We start from the raw sequence: 16176 nt of genomic DNA, 5'->3' as shown, positions 1-16176 counted from the left end.
TTTACTCCTAGAATCCATACATGGGAGTCAAGGTTTGGCAGAGGAAAGGGAGAGGTGTCAGGATGGGCGGACAATTTATACAGTTATTTTTTTTAATGATCTGCTGCAAAGAAATTGGCAACAAGGACATATGTGAGAGGAAATCTGTTCTAGATTACTTAATTGGTCAAGAAGAGGCTGCATTTTAAAATATTTTACAGGGTTAAGACACCTGCTGCAGAGATCATTACGCAACCATCAATTCTGAAACGGTAAGATAACATTAGTGGTTAACACAGTCGGGGCTAGTTCTGTGTTTTGTCCAGTCACAAGTTTGACTCGTAAAGTAGCATAGAGGGTTAATGTGCCTGCTGCGAAGCACATTGTGTAACATGGAGATCAAAGATTTGTTTTTTATTGTGGTAGATAAGTGGGCTACTGATTTGACACTGAGATCAGTTTGTTACTTCCAGTTCATAAGATGCAAGCCTTCTAATCTTGCACAAAGCTCTATATATCAGCATCAAGGAGCTGCATGCAAACTGTAAGTCATAGGTTCAGATCCTTTTTTTTTTTCAAACTGTTGTTATTCTAAGATTGCAAAGAAGGGTTTCTTTGGGAAGTAATAAAGTCATATTAGCATCAGGGCCAGCCCTAGGCATGTGCAAAGTGTGCACCTGCACAGGGCCGCCAAACCCCAGGGCCGCCACGACGAGGATCGGATCGGAAGGATCAATGATACATCGTGGCACTGGCGGCCCCCTGGCAGGATTTGGTGGCCTCCGGCTCCGACCCCGGCTTCCAATACAAAGTTCCGACAGTCACAGTTCCAAGCCCTGACACAGTGAGTCACCCCCCCCCCCCTCCTCCCTTTAACTTCCCTGGCCTCTGGCTCCGAGTCCGCACCAACCTCGTTCCTGATTGGGCAGCAGGGGCACCGGGGTGTTTCAAATCATCATGACTGTCACCCGGCTGGCTGGCACAGACGCCGGAAGCCAGGATAGAGTGATCTGCGGCAGCGCGCAGACTCAACCTAACCTGCTGCTTGACTTCCCCGCGTGCGTAACTAACTTGTGGGACTGGTGGCGTATGACTCTCTCTGCACAGCCCAGCCATTTGGTGGTCGTCGACGTCGGAGTCGGACAAAAGCTGAGCGGCCCCTGAGCTCAGACTGAGAATAAGGTGAAGAAGTGTGAACGCACCTGCCGGGTAAGGGCAGAATAGATCCATTCTCTCAGATGATTGATAATGATATTTCTGCACACTGTTTGTGGCACTGACTGACTATCGCGACGTGTCATGGCAAGCAAGCGAGTCATATTATGAAGATAGGTAGCCGGGCGTGAGTGTAGCTGTTAATGCTTGAGGTCGGAGTGGCGAGACTATCGCGACGCGTCATGGCAAGCAAGCGAGTCATATTATGAAGAGAGGTAGCCGGGCGTGAGTGTAGCTGTTAATGCTTGAGGTCGGAGGGGCGAATTTACTGCAGCCGGGAGTTTTGCCGCAATGCATCGAGGTAGGCCGCCCGCTGTCTGTCTTCCAGTGGCAGCGCTGGCCACTGATTTCCTTTAGGCCCCTCTCCGCCTGTGCCTGCAGGGCCTATAATAAAGGTGGAGTCGGGGGCAGTACTATTTTGCATTAAATTAAGCGGCAGTATATGGCTGGCTCCCAGCCAGCGGAAGGCCTAATCATTGCCGAGTATTACATTTCGGAATCACTGACACTTTCTCCGAGGGGGGCCCACCGCATATTCAATTTGCCGGTGCCGCATCCATCGACTCGTAGGCCGCTGTCTGTCTTCCAGTCAGTGGCAGCGGGCGCGGCCTCCCATGTAAACTGGTGGTGATTGATTTCTTTAGGCCCCCTGCTTCGCCTGTGCCAATAAAGGTGGAGAGAAAGGGTATTTCTGCACTATTAAGCGGCAGACAGTTGAAATATGGCTCCAAGTCCCAGCGACTCCTGGGGGCCCCTAGACCTCGGGGGGCAGGGGAGCGACCGGGCCAACCCGAGCGCTTTCAGTTTCACACAGCCAGGCGCGGGCCCCGGTGGAGCGCGGAGAGCACCTATGGTTACTCCAGGGGAAGGAACTCGCTGCTATCTCTCTCTCTAGCAGTCCTGCTGTCCGTTACTGGGACTCACCCAGCTCTGCCAGAGCACCTCACTCCTCAGCTGGGGCGTCCCGTAGACACATGTGAGATACATAGAGAGGCAGGGAGGTTAAAGGTACATGGAGAAGTAGAACTAGAGTCAGGTTAAGAGAGAGGGTGAAGTGAAGTAAGGAAATAAGGAAATCCCATAGAGTATTTTTTAAATTTAATTGCCACCAACTGCCGGAGAGTGCTAGGGTTAAGGCTAGATTGGGCACGCCAGGCATGCACACCAAGGGGCAGATTTTCTTTATTGCAATGCAGCACAGCAACAAAAGTTACTGACCTGCACAAGGGTGAGATTAAAGCAGCACAGAGCCGTATATATTAGATATGGCCTGCTGCTGCTCACTACTCGCTCGTCACATTACTTGTCCTGAACTGCGTCCCCAGGGCAGCAGTGGGCGTGGCAAACACAGGGAGGTCAAAATTACTATTCTAACTCCACGTTTTTCATTTGCCTGCATATCCTACAGTCAGTTTTTGCATACATTGTTATGTATCATTTTAGGACCCTAGTGTAATTTTCCCGATTAATGCCCTTTGCCCTTATATAGGTATAGATATCCATATACTTATATAGGCATAGAAATCATAACCAATGACCGATTATTTCTCTGTGGGGGGTTGTGGGGGTCCGGTGCCCCTGTCTTGGCCCTGGCACTGCAGCTGTCTGTGCGCCCAGTCCCTCATGTCGTGTGTCACAATGCCCTCCTCCTCCTAAATTGTATCGTTCTGAGACGAATTCGGAAGGGTAGGAGCAGCCGCAGGTACTGGTCAATCATCTAACGACTTTTCTGGATGTATTATTAAAACACCTTCCTGAGCTCCGCCCCGTCCGGACCCCCTCTTCCGGGGCTCCCACCTACGCTCCCTGCACAGGGCCACCATGAGCCTAGAGCCAGACCCTGTTAGCATATACAACCACAGTCACTGCGTTAAGTTTTAGACTCTGACTTTGTGTTTCTACCTTTCAATCTTTTTTTAAAAACAAACTTTATTTAGTTTTGTCATATTTGGAAAAAGATAAAGTACAGTTATGTCAATGTACATTTTACGTCAATAGAAATGTAAGCTATAGAGTTTGCGTGTCAAGCCATTTGTTCGTCATCACATATCTAGGAATGTGATTTTATTACCAGCATAAATGGAATATTTGAAAGACATCATTTTTGAAGAAATGCTTTACCAACAAATAATACCATACCTCCCACCCTAACCCCAATTTATATTCTATCATGTGCGCAGTGATAGTAAATGGAGATTGTAGGAGGATCCTGGAAGGGAAGGGAGGGCACAGGGCGAGTCCCATTGACTTTGGTTAGCTTGGGCTGAGTGTCGACATGAAAACTGAAAGCCATCCCAGCCTCGGGATGACAAACGCGGTGAAATGCCAGGGGGCATTCGGAGTTTCCACCAGAGAGAGCCCCAGGCCACACCAACAGGTCCCTATTCATTGTTGGTCTGGGATTAGAACAACTCCACAAGGGTGTCCTATGCCAAGGCAATGGGTTGCCTCCGAAGCCTGCGATATCCTTCCTTCACCAGTGAGGGTCTCACTTGTTCCCCACTGTATGACTGCCTCCTGCCAAAATGTATCTTTGAATTGATCCTTTTTTTGCTGATCACTCCCTCACAATCAGCTCACAATCATCTTGTTGCTTCTACTAATATTTATACTATAATCTCTATTATAAAGTCTAGTGACGCATATGCATGTCACCATCATCATATTTCATCACCTGCATCTCCAACACTCTACCATCTTCAACTATCTCATATTCTCATTCTAAGCCCCCAGTCCCTCACCTCTATCACTAACTCTCAAAATCTCCTACATTTACCGACTAGTTTACATTCTACAGCCACATCCAATTTTGGCACCTGCATTGCTTCCAGTTTCCATCTTCACTATGGAGTCTTCAAAGTTTTCACTACGCCAAAGTAGCTGGGTGAAATTGGACAATTTTACTTTTACCAAAATTGAACAAAGTTTTCCAACTTTGCCCGATTAGCTATAGCATAGTGGAATTTCCAGCCTGCCTCCTCTGTGATGATTTCTTGTTTCTGGATGTCCACTTGGTTGGACAACCCGGGGTAGCATACAGTCACAGCCTGAACATTTCTTCAAATCACCATGCAAGAGGTACCGGGCAAGGCTGCAGGGGACCATGCAGGTACAAGTGAGGGGGCTTAGGATTTGACAAGCGCTGTTGTGCAGCAAAGGGTCTGGCTGGTCTGTGTGCCATGATGCTTTGCAAGGGTAGGGGCAGATGTGGGATATTTTTAGTGTGATGGAATATTGGCAGGAGAGATGGGAGGCTCTGGGTGCTTGTTGTGGAGGAGGCACAGTGGGACCGAGTGTCTGGACGGGAAGGCAGGGTTCACCTGATAGGCTACAAGCAGACCATATTCTTCAATGTCTTGATAGGGTTAGCACCATGGGAGATAGGAAGAAGCCCAGTCTAGGGGACGTGCAGCTGCCAAGCTGCAAAAGCGCCCTTAATGCTTTACCTTTTCATTGTCCTTCCTTTCCTCTTTTCATTTTTCCTCTCTATGGATCTTTGCTTCTCTAATTCTTTCTGTTTAACTTCCTTCTTCCATTTTGTTTCTCCTTTCTGCGTGTCTCCAGTCCTTCTCTCTTGTACTCGCCCTTTTTTTTCTACCCTTTACTCTTTTGCTTTATAGATGTCCAGCAGCGGCCCGGAGAGGCGCTGTGGGGGATAGTAAGCACCGGAATATGGATGATTGGAGGCAAGTAAACAATTAAATAAATAAAACGAATTTCATAGCAGGCGCTGCACCGCATTTTGCGATGAAGGCGCGCAACGAAATTCGTTTTATTTATTTAATTGTTTACTTACCTCCTATCATCCACATTCCAGTGTTTACTACCCCCCGCCCTGCCCCTCCCCCGTCCCCGCCTTTCCGCCCCACGGAACTCCCTCCACGGGCCGCTACTGTAGATGTCATTGCCACCTTTATCACTGCTGGCCCGACCCTCCCAACCAAATCTTTAAACCAAAATTTAAGATTAGCTCACAGCCCAATCTAGCGCCAGGATGCCCGTAGGGTTGCAGTGCGCTCTATAAGTGTTTATAATAATAATAATCTTGTTCAACATCTATCTCAAAGGCCTGGCACCAGTGACAGAAGAATCACAACCTCAGGAATGAGGCCGAACAGTCCAGAATGAAAATGATTGTTATTTGCCGATAACTGAATAATATTTTATCTGCTGGCCAGAGAAGAGGGCATCCCATTTGTATCAAGGTGTAGCCCACTGTGAGCAAATCACTACACTCTTTGCTGCTGCAATGAGGGGAGATCCTGGGAGGGTGCACACCATGTCCTCTGTGCCACTGCACCTGCAGTACTACTTATGTCTACGCACTTGCAGAGGACCACTGGGGCATATATCAAGAACGACGTTAAAATTATCGCCGCTTTAGAGGCAGGAGACTGCAGCTAAAGCGGCGATAATGGGCTTGATAATATGCCCTTGTGAATTCCCATAGAAGCCCAGGTTCACACCAGAAAATGGGCTTCTATGGGAACTCACAAGGGTATATTATCGAGCCCAATATCGCCGCTTTAGCGGCAGTTTCCTGACGCTAAAGCGGCGATAATTTTAACACCTTTCTTGAAAATATGCCCTCACTCTCCTTTAATCCTGCAATTCACCCACATGGAAGCTTTGAACTTCATTGATAACTCTTCCTGTGTGGCTTTTTTATACTCTCTCTGCAAAATGTGCACATCATCTCTCAATGTGTCCACAGACTGGCCTTTGTTTTGCCATGCAAGCTTTTCCACCTCAGCTGCTCCTCAGCTGCCTTACCATCTGAAATCTCATTTATAGTAAGTGTTCCTGAGTCTACTAAAAAATCAACAAAAAACAAACACTGTCGACAGGTGAGCCCCTGCGGTGGGGCCAGTGCTGGAACTGGAAAAACTTTACTCGGGGTATGCATAACATGGGGGTTAAGTTATGGAAGAGGAAAAGAGGCATGGTCATGAAAAGCAGAATCTGGCAGCCAAATGATACATTTAAAAAAAAATCTGCATTAAAGAAATTGACAACAAAGTCAAATGTGACAGTAAACATATTCTACTTGATTAATTGTTTGCACAGAGGCTGCATATTAAAATATATGATGGGTTAAAACATCTGCAACTAAGATCTTCGTATGCCCAACACATTTCAGGGGATAATCATAATAGTAAGATAACTTTGGTGGGTAATGCACATCCTGTAGAGATTTGTTGTTTGTCTACTCACAGTTTTGACTCATAAAGTAGTACTGAGGGTTAATGTGCCTGCTGCAATGCACATCGTGTAGCATGTAGATTACTGATTTGTATTTTATGTTGATAGGCAAGTGGGTTACTGCTTTTGGCACAGATATCCTTTGCTACATCCAGTTCATAAGTTTCAATTCTTCTAATGTAGCACAGTAACTTATGAACCAGCATTAAGGAGCTGTATGCAAGGGGGCATGGCTTAGCCGGCTGCAGGATGGCCGCAGTCTAAGTGGGCTCTGCCGGCCAAGCCTTTAATTCGCCATTATCCTGTGGACCCGTGTGGACCTGACCTCCCACGCCTAGCGATCCTGGCCCCCGCACCTCAGGGCATTGACTGACCTCCCTGTGGGCGCCCGCCTTTGCTGCTGCACCGTGAAACTCGCCTGATGCACCAGGCCTGTGAGCGGCTGCCAGCCCTGCTCGGTGGCGAGGCATTAGCGGAACTGGACTGCCGCATTGTTAGATTCTGCAGCCCAGCTGATCTCTCTGAACCGGAAGGGTGGTGCTGCATGGGTTGCGGTCTCCGGCGGGTTTGGGGGCACATGAGCTGTACCGCGGGGCCCGGGGCTGTCTTTTTTGCTGGCGAGCGCCTGGTCGCGCTCTGATTGTCCCCTCGGCCTTCTCCTGCCTCGCTCTGGGCCCCGCGACGCGGGCGGCACGTCCCCCGCGTCTCCCCGCTGCACTCCGCCTCCTTTTGCGGGCAGCCCGCAGCGGCTTTCCTGCCCTAGGCTCCTTGCTACAGAGGTGCGCACTGAACTCTGTGCTCTTGGCTGAGGTCCCAAGTTGAGCTTGCCTGCTCCAGGACTTCCCTGCCTCATTCACAGTGCTGCATTGTTCTGCCTCATTGAAAGCACTGCATCGGCCCACTTTTTCCCCCGGACCTGCTCTCCCGGCCTGCAGTTTCCGTGGCTGGGCCTCCTGCAGCTGCCTGCCCTCGGAGTCCCCCCTCTGGGGTCCTTGATTCCCTCTGCCTTCTCTCCGCCTGTAACACCGCCTCAGGGGTGCCCTATTAAGATACTTTATTGCCCCGCCTCTCCTATATGGGCTGGTGGCCCCGGTGTCCTGATTGGTGTTGCCCCGCTGGGCAGGCCTTGTTCCAACAGGCCTGCAACCTTGGCTGGCCTCCTAGTAGCCTCAACTCTTTGTTTGTGACACTATTCCAGCTACTTCTATTTACTGCCTTGCCCGCAGCGTTGACGCCTCTCCGCGGTCTCCTGTCCTCTGCATCAGTGACCTCCCTCATCCTGGATTCACGTGGGGCTAGTGGCAGGCTTGTCTGGCCGTGGCGACTTACTCATGGAGAAGGCAGACCCCATGCAGCCCAAGCTGGCGTTCGATCAGCGCAGACAGACCCGGCAGGACGAGGCGGTCATGGAGACTGTTGAGCCTACTACCCTGTCTAAGGCTGGCGTGGCACGGGATGTTGACCTCAAAACGATCATGCTGGACATCAAGGTCACTGTCCCTGGTATAGTTACTCAACTTGATAAGCTTTCTGCCTGCTTAGATACTGTCAAGGCCAGGGTGGACTCCGACGATTCGCAACTGGCGCATGTGGAGTCGAGGGTTTCGATGTTGAAGATGCTTTGACTGGAGACCGTCAAAAGTGACTCCAAATGGACAAGGCCCTGGAACTTATCAAGAATAAGAACAAGGATTTGGAGGCGCGCTCCCGGAGGAGCAACCTCCGAATCACCGGCGTGCCCGAATCCTCCAACGTCACCAAAATGGAGGACTTTGTTGAACAGCTCTTGCGTGACCTCTATGGCGATATTCTGTCTCCTGTCTTCGTCGTTGAGCGGGCCCATCGCTATTTTGCTCAGCGGCCTGCCCCTGGCACGCCTGCTTGTCCCATTATCACCAAAAAAGGTGAGATATGCCATCAGGGGAACTCTCTTGCCTTCTATCCTGACCTAATGATTGCGGTACAGGCCTCCCACCGAGAGTTCCTCCCAGCTAAGTGGCTTCTCCAGAAGCATGATGTCTCCTACTCCCTGGCCTACCGGGCCAAACTGCACGTTAAAAATGGCTCTCAAATGCATGTCTTCACTGAGCTGAAAGCTACCCTGTCCTACACGAAGAAACTGGACAAGCAGCAGCACTTTCCTCAACCCAGCTCCCAACTAACTGACGGTGGTGGCATGAGTGACAATGACTAATAAGAGTCCTCGCTGACGTGTTCTTGTTTTTCAGTTTGTTTGATCCGATACCTTTTTTGGTCTCTGCCCACTTGCAATCTGTTTACGTAGTTGTATCTGGTATCCCTCATTTGCCGTTAACATACCTGCCGGGCCTCTGTTCTTGCACTTGCAATAGGCCGCCTATGACGCCTCCTACCTTTGTCCTTTCTTGCTTTTCTGCCACATTGCCATTAGATGCCCCTGGTATCGAATGCCTGAACCATTTCCTGTTCTGTTCCGATATCCTCCCAGGTGCTGGGTTGCCTTAGCGCCTTTCCTCATTTTGATAGTATGATGTCCGTTTCCTTTTTGTGGCTTGGCCACCCTGTCCTTGTGGTGGGGGTGTATGCCAGGTGGAACCATGGCTCCTTGGGATGATTTCTCATTTTGTCTACCCCTTTTTTCCCCTTTCTAGTTGGGGATTCCCTGGGGGGATGGGATTGGTGGGTCAATCTAATTGGGGGGTTGGTGTGGGTGGCGGGTTGGGGAGATTGTTGTGTTCTGAGATGTTGCCTTTCACTGAAGGCCTGTTATTATTATTGTTTTGTATTGTTTTTTTCTTTTGTAGTTATTTGTATGATATACTTCATCGCATTCTGTACGCCATGTCACTCGCTACTTCTAATCCCTTGGCACACTTGTCACTGCTTATCACGCATCTCCATATTGCCTTCCAATGTCTGATACCATGTTCTGGACTTGGAACGCTAGGGGTCTCAATGACCACCGCAAGGCACGTCTCGTGCATGCTCACCTCCTACTCCACCAGGTGGACATTTGTTTCCTCCAGGAAACTCATCTTCTTTGAGCCACTTCCTCCAGGTTGCAGTCATGGCGAGACCCACTCTTCTTTTTACTCCAACTACTCCTGGCGTGTGTCCATCCTCCTCCACAAGGGGCGCTCCTGGCGTACCACCAAGTCCCTTATTGACCCTAAGGGCAGATACGTCATTCTACAAGGTACCCTCCTCACTCAACCCTTAATCCTTGCTGCGATCTATGGCCCCAACACCGATAACCCAGATTTTTTTATTCACGTCTAGCAACTCATTTCCTCTCTGGGATCATGCCCTCTCCTCTGGGGGAGTGATTTCAACATTGCTCCATCCTCTACGTTTGAGCGCTCTGGTCTGCATGCGTACCACCCTCAGGCCGCCTCCCTCCTCTACTCTATCATATCTGATCATTCTCTGCTCGATGCGTGGAGACACGCCAACCCGGATAGGCATGAGGGCACATGTGTGTCGGCTTGCGGGGATGCTGGTCCCGTCTGGATCTTTGGCTCACCACTCATGACGTCTCCTCATGGGTTACATCAGTGGACCACATGGCCCACACTCTTTCTGACTACGCTCCTGTGCGATTGCGTCTGCAACTCCCACTTTCCACGCGTCATATGTTTGCGTGGCGACTGCCCTCGAATGCACTCTGAGATTCTGTCTTCTGGGAGGACATCCACACTGCCATTGTTAACTACTTCGAACTCAACGCTGGCTCGGTGGAATCCCCCTCCACACTTTGGGAGGGCTTTAAGGTTGTAATTCGTGGAGAGTGTATTTCCGAACAGTCTGGAGTACTAAGATCTCTTCGTGGCACCTTGGAGAGCCTTGAGACTGAGATTCGGGCTCTGGACCTTCGGCAGTCCCGTGACCCACACCTGACACTCTAGCACAGGTACGAGGGAAAATCTCTAAATTCCACGAGGGGGCTGACAGAGAACTTTCCTTCTTAGGCAAGGAGGCGAGAGCTCGCCACTATGGCGAGGGCGAACGTCCCGGTAGAACCCTTGCCTACCTTCACCGGCACCCTCACGCCTCTTCCTATATCACCGTCTTACAGGATGGGCCTTCCGGCAGAATGACCTCCCCTTCAACAATTATTGCTTGTTTCTCTGATTTTTATTCACAACTATACTCAGCTGGTGAGGCTCCTTCCCACGAGACTCTTGATCAATATTTTGACACCCTTGAACTCCTGTGGCTGAGTAACGAGCATCGGGAGTACCTTGAAGAACCATTCACTCAGGAGGAGATGTCAGCCGTTATCTCGGGGATCCCTGGGGACAAAGCTCCCGGCTCCTACGGCCTTACCCCAGCCTTTTATAAGCAATACGCGCCCCTCTTGGTTCCAAACTTAGCCGCCATGTATAATGATTCGCTTGAGTGCGGCCACTTCCCCCCTTCTCTCCGGGAAGCCCTACTTACTCTTCTTCTAAAGCCCAAAAAATTCCCCGAATTGTGTGATTCTGATTGCCCACTGTCCCTCAACAATACTGATAACTAGGCCTGGGCGGTAAATTCCATTCCTCTCGCAGAATTTGCGGAATTTGGGTAATTTTGTGGAGAACGCAGGATTGCCCAAAATTCCACGATCCGCTGCTTCGCAGAATTTATTGCTTGTTTGCGCTTTCAAAATGCGTGTTTGCAAGATATTTCTCCCTGAGCGCACAAACAGCATTCGCAAACTGGAAAAAAGCATCGCGTATGGGCGGAACAAACAATTCCGTGTGTTCGCGGAACTTTTGCGTGCTCGTGGAGATTTTTTGCCGCTTCACAGAGCGTTGCGGACTTTGCGTAGTGTGAATAGGCAAATTCCGCCCACCCCTACTGATAACAAGATCTATGCTAAACTGTTGGCCACTCGTCTTCTCCCACTTATGCCTTTGATTGCACGCCCGGACCAATCCAGTTTTATCCATTGGTGCGCCACGTCCCATAACCTCCAGACCATCTTTGATATTCTCCACCAAATCAACCCTTTTCTCTCTGCGGTCGCGCCACTCCTTGATGCAACTAAGGCTTTTGACACACTCGAGTGGCCTATCTTCTCTCTCGTCTGGGTTTTAGCCTGGATTTTATATGCAAAGTACAGCTTTTATACACCCTCCCCACAGCCCGCATCAGAATTAATGGGCAGGTCACAGAGCCACTTTCCATCTTGAGAGGCACTAGGCAGGGATGCCCCCTTTCCCCTATGCTTTTTGCCATTGCCATGGAGCCTCTCGCTGCCCGGCTTCGGCAACACCACACCCAAAGTGGTATTGGCTTCGTGGCCTGAGCTTTGGGTGTCTCCATGTATGCGGACAACATCACACTCTGCATCCATAACCCACAGGACAATCTCGGCCCCATGACGAAGGTGGTGTGGTTCGAGGGCCTCCCCTTCATTCAAGTTAACTGTGGCAAATCTATTCTTTTTCCCCTCACAGGTGCCACTAAACACTTTACCCCTTACAATCCCTTTGTCTGGGCAGTCAGCCCTACCAGGTAGCTTGGCATTTGGTTCAGTCGAGACGTGGATGAGCTTTGGAGATCCAACTTTGGCCATGCGCTGGTTGGCTGGAATCTAAATTACCAGTGTGGCAAAAACTCCCCTTGTCGCTTGTGGGTCTTATCGCCATTGCGAAAATGGTGGTCCTCCCAAAATTTTTATATCTATTTCTTAACGTCCCTATCCCACTCACCTCGCATTTTTCCCATAAACTAAGCTCACACATCATTACCTTGATCTGGGCAGGGCGACAACCTAGAATTTCGTACAACATTCTTACACTGCCCTTGCTCCTTGGGGGCATGGGTGCCCCAGACTTCCGACTATACGCACTGTGCACCGAGGCCAGCTTTCTCCACTTCTGGATATACCCTACCCACTTCCAACCACACGTTGCAGTCAAGGCTGATCTTGCAGCCCCCTGGCCGCTCCAAACCACGCTCTTCAATGCACCATGAAGCGAGATTGACACTGTGGAGTGCCTGCGCTGGGCCAGGGTTAGACTCCGGAAGCATGCTGGCCTCTGCTCACTCTATGCTCCTTCCATGTCACTAGCTCGCAATCCGGCATTTCCGCCCTCACAGATGGCAGGCATGGCCAAATGCACTGCGTGCCTAGGCCTCACTACTTTTGCTGATATTTATCTCGACAACACCCTCCCTGCCCTTTCCAGGGATGCAGCGCCACTGGACCGGCTCCTCTATTATCAGGTTAGAGCAATATGTAAAGATACCAATCCCACATTTCCTTGTGCCCCCCGGCGCTAGTTGCCCTCGAGTTATTCCACACTTCTATCTCCCCTCACAGGCTGGTCAGCAGGGTGTACGCACTTTCGCTTTCTGCCTCCCCCGCCATCACCGACCGAGCTCCCACTGCGTGGAGTGTGGACTTGAGCTAGAACCTCCCACTGGAGGTTTGGCTGAACTGCTGCAACCAGATCAAGCGTTTATCTCCTAACTATCGATTGCGGCTCATACATTTTAAGTATATACTTGGGAGGGAGGGGTGGGGGGGGAGAAGACCACAGACAACTTCTAAGTGTGAAAAAGGCCGCTTTATTAGAACAGGTGCACATTACAATACAAAATCCTCGGCTAAGCCTTACAAAACTAAACCTCCTAAATATGACGTATAACTCACCCCGCATCCCCTCCCCCACCCCTAACAGATCTTTGAGCCACGCCCCCACCCCAGCATTACAACATTACATCATACAATATCATAATTCAAAAACAACACATATGCTTATACAATTAACATCTATTAAAACACAAATCCCCTGCCTGCCCTTTCACCATTTACGAACACCCAAATACTGTAAATGCCCCAACAATAAACCTGCTCCAATCCAAAAACTCAGCCAACCCTGGCAAAACTTCCACCAATCCCCGCATAACCAAACAACACAGCACCTGTTCCCAGCGACAAAACATAACTACCCTGCGCACCAAAACCAACAAAACGGCCCTAAAATGCAATTGAAGACCCAAAGCCAAGCAAAAATGAAAGGACCCCGAAAAACGCTAAAAACCCCAAAAAGATATACCAACTAACTAAAGAATTGCAGGGAGGGAGGGGGGGGCAAAAATGCCCTACGCTACACTTCCAGCCACCAGGTCACCAATGACAAAATGGTGGCTGGGAGAGGCAGCCCAACGCATTCATAAGTTGGGCTGCATTTGGGCTATACAAAAACAAGCCCGATACCTAAAATGGCCGCTGTTGGTGAATGTGCACCCCCGCCCCTCCCAAACATCCCGGGGGGGAGCCTCCCGGTGGTCGGCTGCCCCCCCAACCCCCCCCTTGGGAGGGAGGGGTGGGGCGGGAGAAGCCCACAGACAACTTCTAAGTGTGAAAAAGGCCGCTTTATTAGAACAGGTGCACATTACAATACAAAATCCTCGGCTAAGCCTTACAAAACTAAACCTCCTAAATATGACGTATAACTCACCCCGCATCCCCTCCCCCACCCCTAACAGATCTTTGAGCCCCACCCCCACCCCAGCATTACAACATTACATCATACAATATCATAATTCAAAAACAACACATATGCTTATACAATTAACGTCTATTAAAACACAAATCCCCTGCCTGCCCTTTCACCATTTACGAACGCCCCAACAATAATCCTGCTCAAACAATCCCTGTCGAAGACCCCACGCTAACAATCCAATCCAAAAACTCAGCCAACCCTGGCAAAACTTCCACCAATCCCCGCCACCCAGAAAGCCGGGGGGGGGGGGAGGAAAACTACCCCCCCTTTTCTGCCCCCCCCACAACCCGACCCAGAACACGCCTGCAATAACTGACCGACCCGACAACTGGACAGAACGAATCAGCCCACCCTGGAATGTTCCTGAACAGTGAGACACCTGGATAGAACCTCTCTCAACTCCAGTAAGTACAAATCCATCCCCAACCTGGATAGATGGACCCCATCACCCCTGAAAAACTCCACCGCCTCGAACGTAATGTCCCTGTGACAAACTCTACTAAAACCCAATGACCTACAAAAATGAGAAACCTCCAAATTAACTTTCCTACGCGCTCTATCAATCGCTCTGGGATTACGCGCACCCCTCTATGACCTCCGAGGCACCAACTCCGTCCACAAAACATGGCAACCCGCCCACTGTTCCTTTAACAGGGCCAAATCCCTCTTTATGGCCCGCAATAAAACAACCCCCTTCACCCCACAAAGATCCTTCTCCCCCAAGTGCAATAACAAAACATCTGGACATTGCCCCCCAACCAACCATGAATTCAAAGATGGAACCAACTCCCTCCATAACATACCCCCTTTTCCTTTCCACACAACATTAAAAACGCGTTCATTAAACCCCAACATCTGTCCAAAGTAGCTCTCGTGAGCTTGCACCTGGGCCCACTTACCAAACGAATGCCCCACAATCCAAATAGTCAAGGTCGGGGAGAGGGGGCCCGCTACAGAACCTGCAACAAGAAAAAACAATATGAGCATCATGAAAGGGGGGGGGGGTCGCAAGCGCGTCATCTGAATCGCTCCGCACATAGCGCTGAAAACAATTGGAAGACCAGCGCCCCAGCCGCATAATATCCCCCCTAGACCATCCGCGATTACTAGCTTCCGTAGCGGCCCCGATCCTGAACGAATGAGTCCCAAACTGAGCCCCATCCAAGCCCAATTCCTTCAACATCTTTCGCAACACCATGCGCAGCTGATAATCGGTCACCCTGCCTCCATCCTCGTGAAGAAACACCCGCGCGCCAGCCACCCCGCCACACAACCCTTTCCAGCGCCTTGCCCAATGTAACGGGCATGTAGAACCAGACGAAGCGGCTTCCAACCAAACCCCTTTACCACGACATCTCTGATCAGTTTTCGCACTAGCTAACCAAATATGTACCCCCTGCTCCGAGAAGAAAACATCCTGCCACAATAACCCAACCTTCAACCTAGAACCCAACAATTCTGAAACTCGAAAAGCCCCAAAAACATCCAAACCATGAGCGTGGAAAACAGACAAACCTCAAAAACATCCCTGCACACTGCAGGGAGAACCGCCAGCAAGCGCACCAACATCTGCCACGATACAGGCCTATGCATCAAGGCCGACCTGCCCCTTTCCATGTCCCAACCTTCCAACATCCTCTTTCCCAATTCTCCCGCGGAAGGGGCATAACCCCACAACAGCTTACCCATAAAGGCAATGCCTGCCAACTTCCCAGCAATTGTGACTTTCGAAAGGCCCTTATCCATCAAAACAAGTAAAAACTGAATCACATCCTCAGAGCGTTTCCACAACTCCCTCCTCTTAGAGGCACCTGAAGCTAAGAATTCCTCCCATGCCAAAGCATACGCCTCGCGGGTAGAGACAGACAAGGAACCTACCACCAGTTGTACAACCCTACATCGCCTACATACCACAACTTTTCCAGCATTGGCGTCGGTGTCCTGTCCGCCTCCTTGGCCAGCCCACAGAATCTCTACCACTGCGAACGAGACAAAGCATCCGCAATGTCATTGTCCACACCAGGAATATGCAGAGCCTTAAAAGTAATGTCATGCCTCAAGCAACCAAGAACAAACACCCGCAAAAGCTTCAACCCCTGTTCATCCCTGGCCGACTGTCTGTTAATGACTTACACCACTGCCATGTTATCAATCCTGAACAACACTCTCTTATGCACCAGTTCCTTGCCCCACAAAGTCAAAGCCACCACAACCGGAAAAAGCTCCAAAAAGGCAATGCTCCGTCCCCCATTCTTCCACCGATCCGGCCAGCTCTCCGCACACCACCTTCCCTGCCAAT

This window comes from Lissotriton helveticus, chromosome 9 (assembly GCF_964261635.1).
Source record: "Lissotriton helveticus chromosome 9, aLisHel1.1, whole genome shotgun sequence".
NCBI lineage: Eukaryota > Metazoa > Chordata > Amphibia > Caudata > Salamandridae > Lissotriton > Lissotriton helveticus.
The sequence above is the reverse complement of the archived record's forward strand: the minus strand, read 5'-3'. Positions refer to the sequence as shown.